Here is an 11,543-nt window from a genome sequence, read left to right on the forward strand (position 1 = left end):
ACCTGAGGACAAATCTGAGAGAACAGAAAAAGGAAAGGAAACTTAGCTTAGAACCATGCAGCGCTACAGGAGACGGCAGCACTGCAGAGGTGAGGACCGGCACCTGTTTGAAAGAGACAAATGCACACAAACACACACAACAACGAACGAGAAACAAACACAGAGAGAGGACAAAGTGGTTATACAGAACTTGAGGACATTATCTACATGTAAATATATAACCATGTCATAGCATCATAGGACCAAATTTGTTGTAAGATTCTAAATATATGTGACGTCATCATCCTGTAAGCCGAATAGGGCTTTGGACCTTGATGTCACAGGAGGCGGGCCACGCCCCCCGCCGCCATGACAGTAGGCCAGACAAAGGATACAGCTTCAGCTATGGTTCATACTTGTTTTGTAGTTGGTTGCAACGTTAGATCTCATGATCGTGAAGGCAAGAACCTGGATAATGGGCTATCTTTTCATCGTTTTCCATCCTGGAGGCAACGTGTATCTGATATCACCAAACAAAGACGCCAGTCATGTGCAATCCCCAGCTTTTTGTTGATTTGCTCGTGTCATTTTCTCTCCAGTGAGTTCTAAATTAATTCATATCACTATCCGGTTGTTCAGTCTGACGTCACTAGCCGTGTCTGGGTCTAAACTCCGCTGCAGGTCCATATATCAAACGATCACTGTGGCATTACTGAGAGTTGAAAAACTGTCTAAAGTCTTTCATCTTTAATAAAATGATCAGCGTTCTGCTCTACCAGGTGTAACAATTGAGTTTAACATCCAGGCATCCATGAAAACGGAATTTATGACATTTAACGGAGTTAGAAGTTAGCAGGGAGTTAGCTCGCTAGCTTCTATCTAAATACAATATAGCATGTCCTGACTGCGGGGTTTTGGAAACAAATTAAAACGTACAACTCTGCTATCACTTCCAGCATAAATGAAGACAGAAAACTAAACAGCAGTGACGTTTGTAGGGTGACTGAAGTTGGGCTAGCTGGTATATAATGATGTGCTACGTGACCGCTAGCGACACAGCTATGTTAGCATAATATAAACAAGCTAACTTTTTTTCCACTCGATAAAAGTTAATGTGAGCGTTCTCGGTGGTCAGGAACAAATGTAATCGCATGGCAGGATGCTGTAAAAGGACCAAACTTCAGCCAGGAGAACAACTGAGATAATCCATCCACAATACGAGGTTAGTCATTCATATACTGCTGCATGGGCTGGGTTGTAGTTACATCCTAAGGTTTTAAAAACTGAGCTTAAATAAATGATTAGCGGTAATAAAAGCCGAGGGAGGTCAACGGTGATCACTGACTGTTTTAGGAGCTTTTTGAGATCAAATAGAAGAAAACTTTGCTTCAAACCATGCAGGGCAGCTGTCTAGAGGTGAGCTTGTGTGATTCTTATTCTGTCAGTGAACAACCTAAAAACAGAAAAAAAGAAAGAAAACTTACCTTAGAAATCTGTAGGGTTGTTTCCTCTGAGACATGTTGGAATCTGTAAACAGCTACTCCAAAAAGGATCCAGGTGTTTCAAAATACCTCTTTGGTGAACGTTTCAATTCTGCTAACATAAATGCTGCAATTAATTAACTAAAAGTCATTGCTCTTCACCCCTATTTATAGACTTTTGCGGATCAACGGATTAAAGCATCATAGGACCAAATTTGTTGTAAGATTCTAAATATATGTGATGTCATCATCCTGTAAGCCAAATAGGGCTTTGGACCTTGATGTCACAGGAGGCGGGCCACGCCCCCCGCCGCCATGCGTATCGGGGCTTGCTTCATTTATGGGAGGAGCTGAAAATGATGACGTCCGAAGCCTCGCTGCCCGGCTGTACCACGTGACTGGTTCAGGAAGCGGTTCGAACTTTGCCACAAATAATCATTTTCCATACTGCCAGCATAAATATACACAGTATGCTGCCATCACTACAATATAGATGTTTTACACACTCCTTTTGTTGTTGACATTTACAGGCTGTGTGCAAAATGCCACATTCTTCAAATTCATGCCAACTAATATTTTTACGTCCAGTAGGTGTCCTGCTAGAGCAAATGAAGCTTCAAGAAGCTTCGCGTTGAGGTGAACCAATTGGATGAAAAGCTTCAGTGCTTCATGAGGCTTCATCTGCCCATCACTATCCCTCTGCTTCACTTATGGACGCACAGGCCCCTCGCGTCGGGGCCTGTGCGTGAAGGGTCCTCCGATTGAAGAGATTGCTGCGGAAGTGCCTGTTGTCGGTATATTTAGACATTTTCCAAATCACATTGTAGTGAGGTATACAGAATACAATAAATTATATAATGTAAACAACTACCTGAAAAACAGCAGATACAGCAGAGGAATTAATTATAGGCTATTACTTTTGTATCGTTTATTGCATTTATGGAGGGAGTGATGTATGCTGGGTAATGGCACAGCTAGCTACTGGGTGACTTTATTCACCCGCTTCGGCTGTTATCAGTCCATACAATGGGCGTTATTAGCACAAATCAGTCCCATAGATATGGGCCATTTCCTGCTAGATTGTTCAGAAGGTTGTTCTCATCCATCCAGATGGAGGATCACTAACAGGAGCGTGGGAAGACTCCAGAATCCACTCTGGCTGGAATCCGGTGGATATGCAGTGTGTACAGGTAAGACCATTTAAACAGACAGCATTTATAGAATGACTATTAAAAGTCAGCGAGTGTCAGTAATGTTAATGTGGTTATGTTAGTAATACACCGAGTGCTAATATAACAGCTTTAAGATGCATTTGTAGATATTATTACGTGTTTTACCGTCTTTATGGTGCTAGCTTAAAGTTACGGTGTAAACGTTAGCTTATATTGGAGGAAAGCTGTTACTGTTTAAACGATGTTAGCACAGAAATATTAGCTTCTGTCATGACTGATGAAGTTACTAGTTAATAAAGTTTCCAGTAATATAATAATAATATATAATAATAATCGCAGCCACAGATTGACAGCAAATATCTCGATTAGCTTCAGTGCATCTATAATAAATATGTGCAAGTTTCAGTGCTTCGTTTAAACTGTATGATACTTATACTGACCCAGGGTCAGTGTAAAATACAATCCTAGCTGTGTGAACAAAGCCTGGCTTCTTTAGTCCTGCATGACAAACCTCAGGATGCAGGTTATTATTACTGTTTCCTGCTGGCACACCTGTCACACCTGAGAGTCGGCTAGAAACTTACAGTGACGTGGACATCATGCAAAGACTGCCAGACTCTGTAATACTGCAAATGATCAGTGACTCAGGTTAACACTAAACTTTAAACGGCACCTCTGTGTCTCTGTGTGCTGAACATTTAGGATTGAGTCAGGCTGCATCAGCTGAAGCTGTTATTTGTATATATCAGTATTTTTTTTATTCAGGTGTGGGGAAAATACGTAACACTGCAGTGAAGCGATGCACCAGAGTAATCCCTGGCCAAAGGTATCGTACTCAAATCAGACTACTGATCCAGCCACATCAGCCTTTTGTGAGGTTTGTTTAAAGTAGACTTAAAGTGAACTACAGGTTCCTGAGAGGTGGACTGTGAGCACAGAAACACATGTTCATACATACAGCTGCAGCAAACTTACATTAATTTTAAATAGATTTGTTACTCTGGTGTCTGTCTTTGTGTTAGTCCTCTGACAGACTGGTGACCTGTCCAGGTGTGCTCTACCTATGACTACTGGGACAGGCTCTAGCCTCTGTAATAGAAAATTTCTGTTATTCTCATTTAAAGTATTTAAGTGCTTATGCATATGCTTAGTTGTAACACTGTTACTGTTCAGTGAAAGTTTCTAAAACTAGATGAACTTACTTCAGCGTCAGCAGTTTGAGAAAACAACTCCCTTTACGGGTGCTGATAAGGCCACAAAACAGCATAACCATTGATCCGTTGAAGTGTGGTAGGATCCGTTTGTAACTTCCTCCCTCTTCCTTGGAATGCATAAAGGAGTAGGAGCACCACTTCTGTGGCAGCGCTGACATGACTGAACTGTGATGTTTGATGTGTGTTGGCGCAGTAATAAATAGCTTGATCACAGCTCTTTCTGTGTTGCAGACTTTATTTAAAAAATTCCACGACACCTCCCACCCTCCCACTGCGAACCTGAATTGAATATTCAGAAGACATTTGTTTAAATAGTTCTACAAATCGGAGCTGTTGGTGTGTCCTTGGATTGTGTGGTAATAATATTAGAGCCTGCAATCTTTCTTACTGAATCTCTACTATGAGTCATGTTACCTGAGATTAATTCTGTTTACCTGTCAGCCTGGACGAATGTGCTGTGTGAAGGAAATTAAATTAAATCAGATCTGAACTGCTGCTACTTTTTGTTATTTTAATTCTCTTCTCTGTTTTCCAGAACAGTTCTCCACAGTCGCTGTCCACATGGGTCAGTGGGACCAAGAAGCACTCTGCTAATGTGTGGACTCTGACCAGCAACATCCAGCAGGACCCAGACAGCATTTTCTATCTCCCAGCTGGAGTTTTTGTTTGTCTGTGACTGGAGAGTCAGATTTTTGTTGAGCTTCACACTTGCAGACCTAAGTCAGTTTGCAGAGATCCCTCCCACTCTGGCTTTTATGTCCTAGATTTCTTATCTGAAACAGTAATATTTCAGTGACTGCTGCTTGTACCACAGGTTAATACACGCTACTGATCCCTGATAGGAGAATCATCAATTTTGGCAACAAAGAAGCCTGGTGGATGTTTGTTTACAGTCTGATGATGGGACATCATGCTCTGCATCGTCAAAGTTTGCCTCCTCATTATTATTCATACCCAGTAATGTGAAGTATGCTTATATCTACTATAACTGAACCAACCTGGTGCTCTTCATTTATGGAGGCTGTTGAGTCTGAATGTTGGATGTTGTGTATCTTGTGTTCTCTGGGCTTTGTTGTCCTCAGTCTTTTCGCAGGATCAGAAAACAAAACCAGGAGGCGCGTAAATGTTTCTTCAAATGTTTCTTCTGGATGATGATAAGACTGTGACACGGGATGCCACCTTTGGTCTTGTGATGAAGCAAAGCTCAGGAAGAAGTGGGATTAAATGGTACCCACATGTGTGCTGCTGAGAAGGATGTACAGGGGCACCTGCAGCCAAATCCAAGCTTCAGGTTAGTTGTAGTTGCAGAACGCTATAGGACTGAGACAGCTGAGGCATCAAATGTTTGATTAAACGGATGAAAAAGAGAAGTTTCTTCCCTATAATTATCACTTCTTAAAATCTGTAGCAACTTCAAGTCTGTCATCGTGCTGAGCATGCAAAGAATGTGACAATATATTTTTGTTCAATATTTAATTTCTTTTAGTTGCAATTGTTAAATGAAAAAATATATATATTCTTATAATTTAGCAAACTAATTTATCAAAAAAAATATACATATATCTGTATTAGTTTTAATAAATTAATTTGATACCTGTATTGAAAATACCATATTGTATTCATACAGAATCAGTTTGGTATCAGAATCAGAATCAGAATACTTTATTGATCCCTGGGGGAAATTATTTTTTGTTACAGTGCTCCATTTTAAACCAACATTAAGACAAGACAGACAATACGCTAACTAAGAATAGTACAATATATACATATATATACATATATACATACATACATACATAAGTCACTTATAAATAAATATTTGGAAAAGAAACATGTGTAGTTGTAGCAGCAAACAGTGTGTTAAGTGGATGCGTTGTACAGGGAGATGGCCACAGGCAGGAATGATTTCCTGTGTCGTTCAGTGGTGCTTTTCGGTAATCTCAGTCTCTCACTGAACGAGCTCCTGTGACTGACCAACATGTCATGGAGTGGGTGGGATCATTGTTTGTCTGCTCACTGATTGTTGAAACTAAGAGCTACTTTGATCTGTTTAGATCTAAAGTATCCAAAGTTGAGCTCTGATGTTTCTTCACCCCTGTGTGTGTGATATGTGATTCCTACATGCTGGCAGAGCAGCAGTTTGTGCTCACAGATGGTGACGGTGTGGAGAGACGGTGGTGTTTCCTCAGAAGAACCAGCAGAGTCACTTGCTGACTGATGCTCATCTGCACTGCACAGAGGAAATCAACTGACCGAGGTTTGTCCAGTGACGTGTTATGAATGTATATTTGTTTTATGCTTACAGTTATGTTTTTCTTGACAGAGGCTCTGCAGAGGTTAGACAAAGCAGAGAAAACATGTGCTTTACATTTTACTGTGATTTATTGAGATATTTGTTGCCTGATGTTCAGCAGGAATGGAGAAATAGAATCAAAGGGAGATGTTTTTGATGTTTTTGTAATGATGTAAGTAAATCTTCAATATTATTTATTTGCTTGGTTATATTAGGAGTGTTTCTGAGTGAGGGGGAGAAGAGTCATCATCCAGGTAAAGTGACGTAGATCAGTGGATACACTTGTCTCCCCTTTAAAGGAGACAATCCAAGTCATCCTTAAATGTTAGTGCTTTCAAATACACAAACATTTTTAAAGGACAAAAATGAACATCCAACTTTGACTGTAACACAAAATAAATCTTTCCATGTGTGTTTTCAAACTCTCAGATGGGCAGCATATCAGTCTTGGACTGTCTAACCTGCCGGAGCAGCACTGAATGACCACCACACATGAGCATGTTCCTGCAACATTCAGCATCTGATCCTTCATCTGTGTGCTTCTGCTTTTGGTAAGTAGAGTTACCCAACTCCAGTAACTCTACACACATGCCATCCATTTCTGACGGCCTGGTTACTTCCTGTCAGTTACTTTAGAAACCATGTGGTCACCTGACCTAACACTATTCAAGTGTCACATGTCAAACAGCTGGAGAGGAAACTACACCAGTGTACTGGGATGTTTCACCAACACGTGCCAGATGCTGTTCCTTCATGGTGACATCACAGAGACAGCCCCACCCACCTCAGGACCTCGCCATTTATCATGATGATTATAATGATGACAGCGAGCGGAACTAAGACTGCAAAAATCCACGACCAGAATTTTTCTTTCTAATTATTAATGAATACTGAGAGCCTCTTTCTGTGTTTTGTATGTTTTGGGGTTGTTTTTTTTACCTCATTTGTTACTAACAAAGTTCACCAAACTCACACAGTCTGTATGTTTCCATCTTTACCAGCCACACTCTAATTGCATTTAAGAAAATAATCCTTAGAAATCGTCATTTTTCTCTTTTGTAATTGATGATAATTCAGTGAATATAAGATAAGATAAGATAACTCTTTATTGTCATTGCACAGTCATACATAGTACAGTAGTACAATGAAATTGGAAAAACTGTCCTACGTCGGCACTACATATAACACAACACGACACGATATGACACATCACAACGTAACAAACAACACAACACAGTAACACACTGCTTCCTTCTATTGCGTCACACATTGCTTTAAGTTTTTCAGTGTCCAGTTATTTTTTACTGCTGTTTAAATTCTCTGAATGTTTGACCCTGTAGACTGTTTGATGGACTGCTTGTCTTCCTGTTTGTAACCGCCGCCTGTTTTTTTTAATAAAGATTTGGATTTCTGACTTCAACACAGCCTCTGCGTGTCCTCCCTTTGAGTCCTCTTCCTCTGTGAACGTGTTGCATGTGTCACAGATTCATTTTATTAGCAGCTTTCCCACAGTGAGTTGCATCAGCATTCATTCACAGCACATTTCAGAAGGATTCAGATTAATACAGTGATCTTATAGTCAGAATGATCCTGACAGAGTGCCACTGTAAACTATCTTTCATCAGGTAAATTTCAAAGTTCAGTATTTCAAAGCAGGAGTTATGAAGACTCATACTGGCATTAGGACTAATAATATGTACTTACAAAGTCAAAGTTTTTTAATTATGCTAGAATATTGGAAGACAATCAACTTTTAGTGTTTTCCGCATATTAATTATTCTGAAATAGAGACGTGACCCTAACTGTACAGAAGCACTAAACAACTGACAATCTTAACAGACATCATTGGCCTGAGCCGTCATGCACAGTGAGTCTGATCCTTTGCTGTGAGAGTCTGACAAGCATGTTTCTGGTCAGTTTGGAAGAAATAATATCACAATGTTGACCTTTCTTTCCAATATTCCTTCTCTTTTACAACACAAACTGTGATCAAAGGTACTTATGTTCACAGCATGTAACTATACTGACAGTCCAGGGCATTGTGGTCTGTTGAGCTAGGGTTAGCAATTCAGACATATGTAATCAATATTAAACGTCTCTGACGTGGGCCACTGTCCACAGTGTTGGGAAATCCATACCAGGCTGGAACGAGTCAAGGTAGGTGAGCATCCACGAGAAGACACAGCAGATGCATCCTACTAATACTGACAGGACCAGGAGACTCCAGAAACCGAGCATCTTCTCTTCAGTGCCATCCTCGCCTGTCACCCTCTCTGCCCGCAGCTGAGTATGGAGTAGATAAGGGCGCAGAGAAACCCTTATTACTAATTTGTATTATAATTCAATTTTCATGAAATATTCATATTCAGTATTGGTCCTTTTATATTAATAACCACGTATCCACCCAGGCTCATGGTGGGGCAGGGCTCTGTCCTGGGATACTTGAGTACAAGGTAATGTACACCCTGACCAGGTATCCAGTCTGTCAGAATTGTTTTCAATATTTGGTTCAAAAATATGAGTGACAACAAAAATCCAACTAGGATTCTTGCATATGATGAATGAAGTCTGTCTTTGACTGAATTGTCCAGCTGATCCATCAAACCCCCAGCAGGTGAACCTTATTCATGACATAACACCGCGACAATGTAAAAAATGAAACAGCAACAGTCTAAATGTAAAGTGCATTCTAAAGTCCTCTTCAATAAATCATATGCAAAGAGTCATTCAGGACTGTAAAACGTGAACTACAGAACCCAGAGTCTTCATCATTAAATCTCTGGTTGCTTCGTTTTTCTATCCTATATCAGATACTTTAAGGTTAGGTTAGGTAAACTTGCATTCTCATGGTGAGGCAAAATGCTTTATGTGTGTGTGTGCGTGTCATGAACGGCTATAAAAGGCCTATAATTAAAGAACAAAGCGGGGTTTGAGTTCGAGTTGCGGCAGACTGTCACTACTTGTAAATGGAACGCAGCCTTCCTACGGCGGACAGCTAATAACAGGAATCGGACGCGGTCCACCCAAGTCCACAGCAACCACCATAGCAACCACCTAGCATGACCTTAAAAACATATTCTGTCTTCATAACTATCAAAACCATGAAATGATTTGCAAAGTGTGAAAGTGTTACAGCTGCAGAGAGCTATGGCGGTATCTTTGGAAGCTGTTTACACAGCTAATAATATACGATGTAACCATGGAGACAGTCAGTCACGTGAGCTAGCGGTGCATGTTTACTACAGTGAATAAGGTGATTGTGTGCACAGCGTCCACACGCTGCAGAGGGTAAAGACATTACTTCAATATTGTTTTATATTGATATATATTTGCCTTCTGTTGACCATCACCTCAGGTTCACCATTACAGTTTCAGCATACAGATGCACACTGTCTAAATATCAACACATTCAAAAACTCATGTCTCAGAAATAAGCACAGCTGTTCATGTTTGTCATTAGAGTTTTATTTGTAAGAAAATTATGAACTTCATATTGTGTATCAAATAAAAGAACATTTCACAACTCTGAGTCAACAGAAACAGGAAACAGAAATGTCTCTGAAGGAAATTTCCGTCCCCGGTTTCCTCCAAGGCGTGAGCGATAAGCAGAGTTTTGTCCTTTCCTTATAAGATTCCTAATTATTCAAAGTAACACTCAGGTATGCCGCTCAGCTGGGTTAGTTACGACGTCGGGAGCAGCTTGGGAGAACAAGGAAACACAGACTGCTTCAGGTTGCCTTCCCAAATCGACTCAAAGGTTTATTTAGTACATAACAGCTTATATAGAGGAAAAAAAGGTTCGTGTGTCAGCAGGTTCCGGTACAGACCAAATAAGGAAACGTCTTCCTGCCTTGTGAGCAAAGAAGTATCCTTTGTGTAGTTTATCTCTTCAGTTACAATTTATGATCATCCCAGCAAAATACACTCCTAGACATAGAATACAGAGTTCTTTCATTAGTGAATTCTGAAACAAACCACCTGGCCTTTAACGAGCCTTTTTCTAAGAGATAAAGAAGGGAGGATGGGAGTAAGGAAGTGGTCTCGTCTCTGTGGTATTTTCGACCTTGGGGTACCAGCCTGTGATTCTTACACATCAATTCTTGGGTCAGAGAGAAAGAGAAAAACAACTAGTAAATGGGCCTTATTGAGTAACTCTTTTCTGTATAATATCACTACAAAACAATATCCTGTAAATGCTACCATGGTATCAAAATATCACAACAGTCTCTAATGTAGACATGTACAGTGTAGTGTAAGCATTAAAAGATCATAAAAGAAAACACTCATAAGACCCTTATGAAAAGGACACCGAGGGAACAGTTTACCCTGCCCGGGATAGGGTTACCGGGGCCCCGCCCGGGAGCCAGGCCCGGGGAGGGTGCCCGAGGGCGAGCGTCTGGTGGCCGGGCCTTAGTCCATGGGGCCCGGCCGGGCACAGCCCGAAGAGGAGACATGGGCCCATCCTCCCGCAGGCCCACCACCCGCAGGAGGCGCCATAGGGGTCGGGTGCATTGTGTGCCGGGTGGCGGCCAGGAGTGGAGGCCCTGGCGGACTCCACCTGGAGACTCTGTTGTCCTGCTGGGAGACTTCAATGCTCACGTGGGTAACGACAGCGAGACCTGGAGGGGCGTGATTGGGAGGAATGGCCTCCCTGATCTGAACCCGAGTGGTGCTTTGTTATTGGACTTCTGTGCTAATCACAGTTTGGCCATAACGAACACCCTGTTCGAACATAAGAGTGTCCATAAGTGCACGTGGCACCAGGACGCTCTAGGCCGTAGGTCGATGATCGATTTTGTAGTCGTATCAGCAGACCTGCGACCATATGTTCTGGACACTCGGGTAAAGAGAGGGGCTGAGCTGTCAACTGATCACCACCTGGTGGTGAGTTGGATCAGGTGGCGGGGGAGGACGCTGGACAGACCTGGTGCACCTAAACGCGTAGTGAGGGTGTGCTGGGAACGTCTAGCAGAGGCCCCAGTCCGCGAGATCTTCAACGCACACCTCCGGCAGAGCTTCAACAGCATTCCGAGGGAGACTGGGGACATTGAGTCCGAATGGACCATGTTCAGCGTCTCCATTGCCGAAGCTGCGGCATTGAGCTGCGGCCGCAAGGTGGTTGGTGCCTGCCGTGGTGGTAATCCCCGAACCAAATGGTGGACACCAGAGGTGAAGGGAGCCACCAGGCTGAAGAAGGAGTCCTATCGGGCTTGGTTAGCCTGTGGGACTCCGGAGGCAGCCGACAGGTATCGACAGGCCAAGCGGAATGCAGCTCGGGCAGTGGCTGAAGCAAAAACTCGGGTGTGGGAGGAGTTCGGAGAGGCCATGGAAAAAGACTTTCGGACTGCCTCGAAGAGATTCTGGCAAACCGTCAGACGTCTCAGGAGGGGAAAGCGGTGCTCTA

General features: G+C 42.2%; 1 long non-coding RNA gene across 27 annotated transcripts; it reads left to right on the top strand.

The window, feature by feature from the left end:
* The first annotated feature begins 324 nt into the window (after positions 1 to 324).
* LOC147300732 (uncharacterized) lies at positions 325 to 7,559 on the top strand. 27 transcript variants are annotated; one of them, XR_015127544.1, is made up of 8 exons: positions 325 to 577; positions 1,115 to 2,254; positions 2,571 to 2,650; positions 3,398 to 5,137; positions 5,983 to 6,103; positions 6,355 to 6,393; positions 6,569 to 6,690; positions 6,767 to 7,559. It is a non-coding gene; the product is annotated as an uncharacterized LOC147300732 (long non-coding RNA). The 27 variants fall into 27 exon arrangements; XR_015127548.1 differs by lacking the exon at positions 325 to 577 and having other exon boundaries at positions 586 to 1,201; positions 1,720 to 2,254; XR_015127564.1 differs by lacking the exon at positions 325 to 577 and having other exon boundaries at positions 587 to 2,254; positions 3,398 to 4,566; positions 4,661 to 5,137.
* The last annotated feature ends 3,984 nt before the right edge of the window (positions 7,560 to 11,543 follow it).

This window comes from Aulonocara sp. 'chitande type north' Nkhata Bay, unplaced genomic scaffold (genome assembly GCF_057382095.1).
Source record: "Aulonocara sp. 'chitande type north' Nkhata Bay isolate Kocher_YH1m ecotype deep benthic unplaced genomic scaffold, A_spYH_male_GT1.1 unmapped_scaffold_6, whole genome shotgun sequence".
NCBI lineage: Eukaryota > Metazoa > Chordata > Actinopteri > Cichliformes > Cichlidae > Aulonocara > Aulonocara sp. 'chitande type north' Nkhata Bay.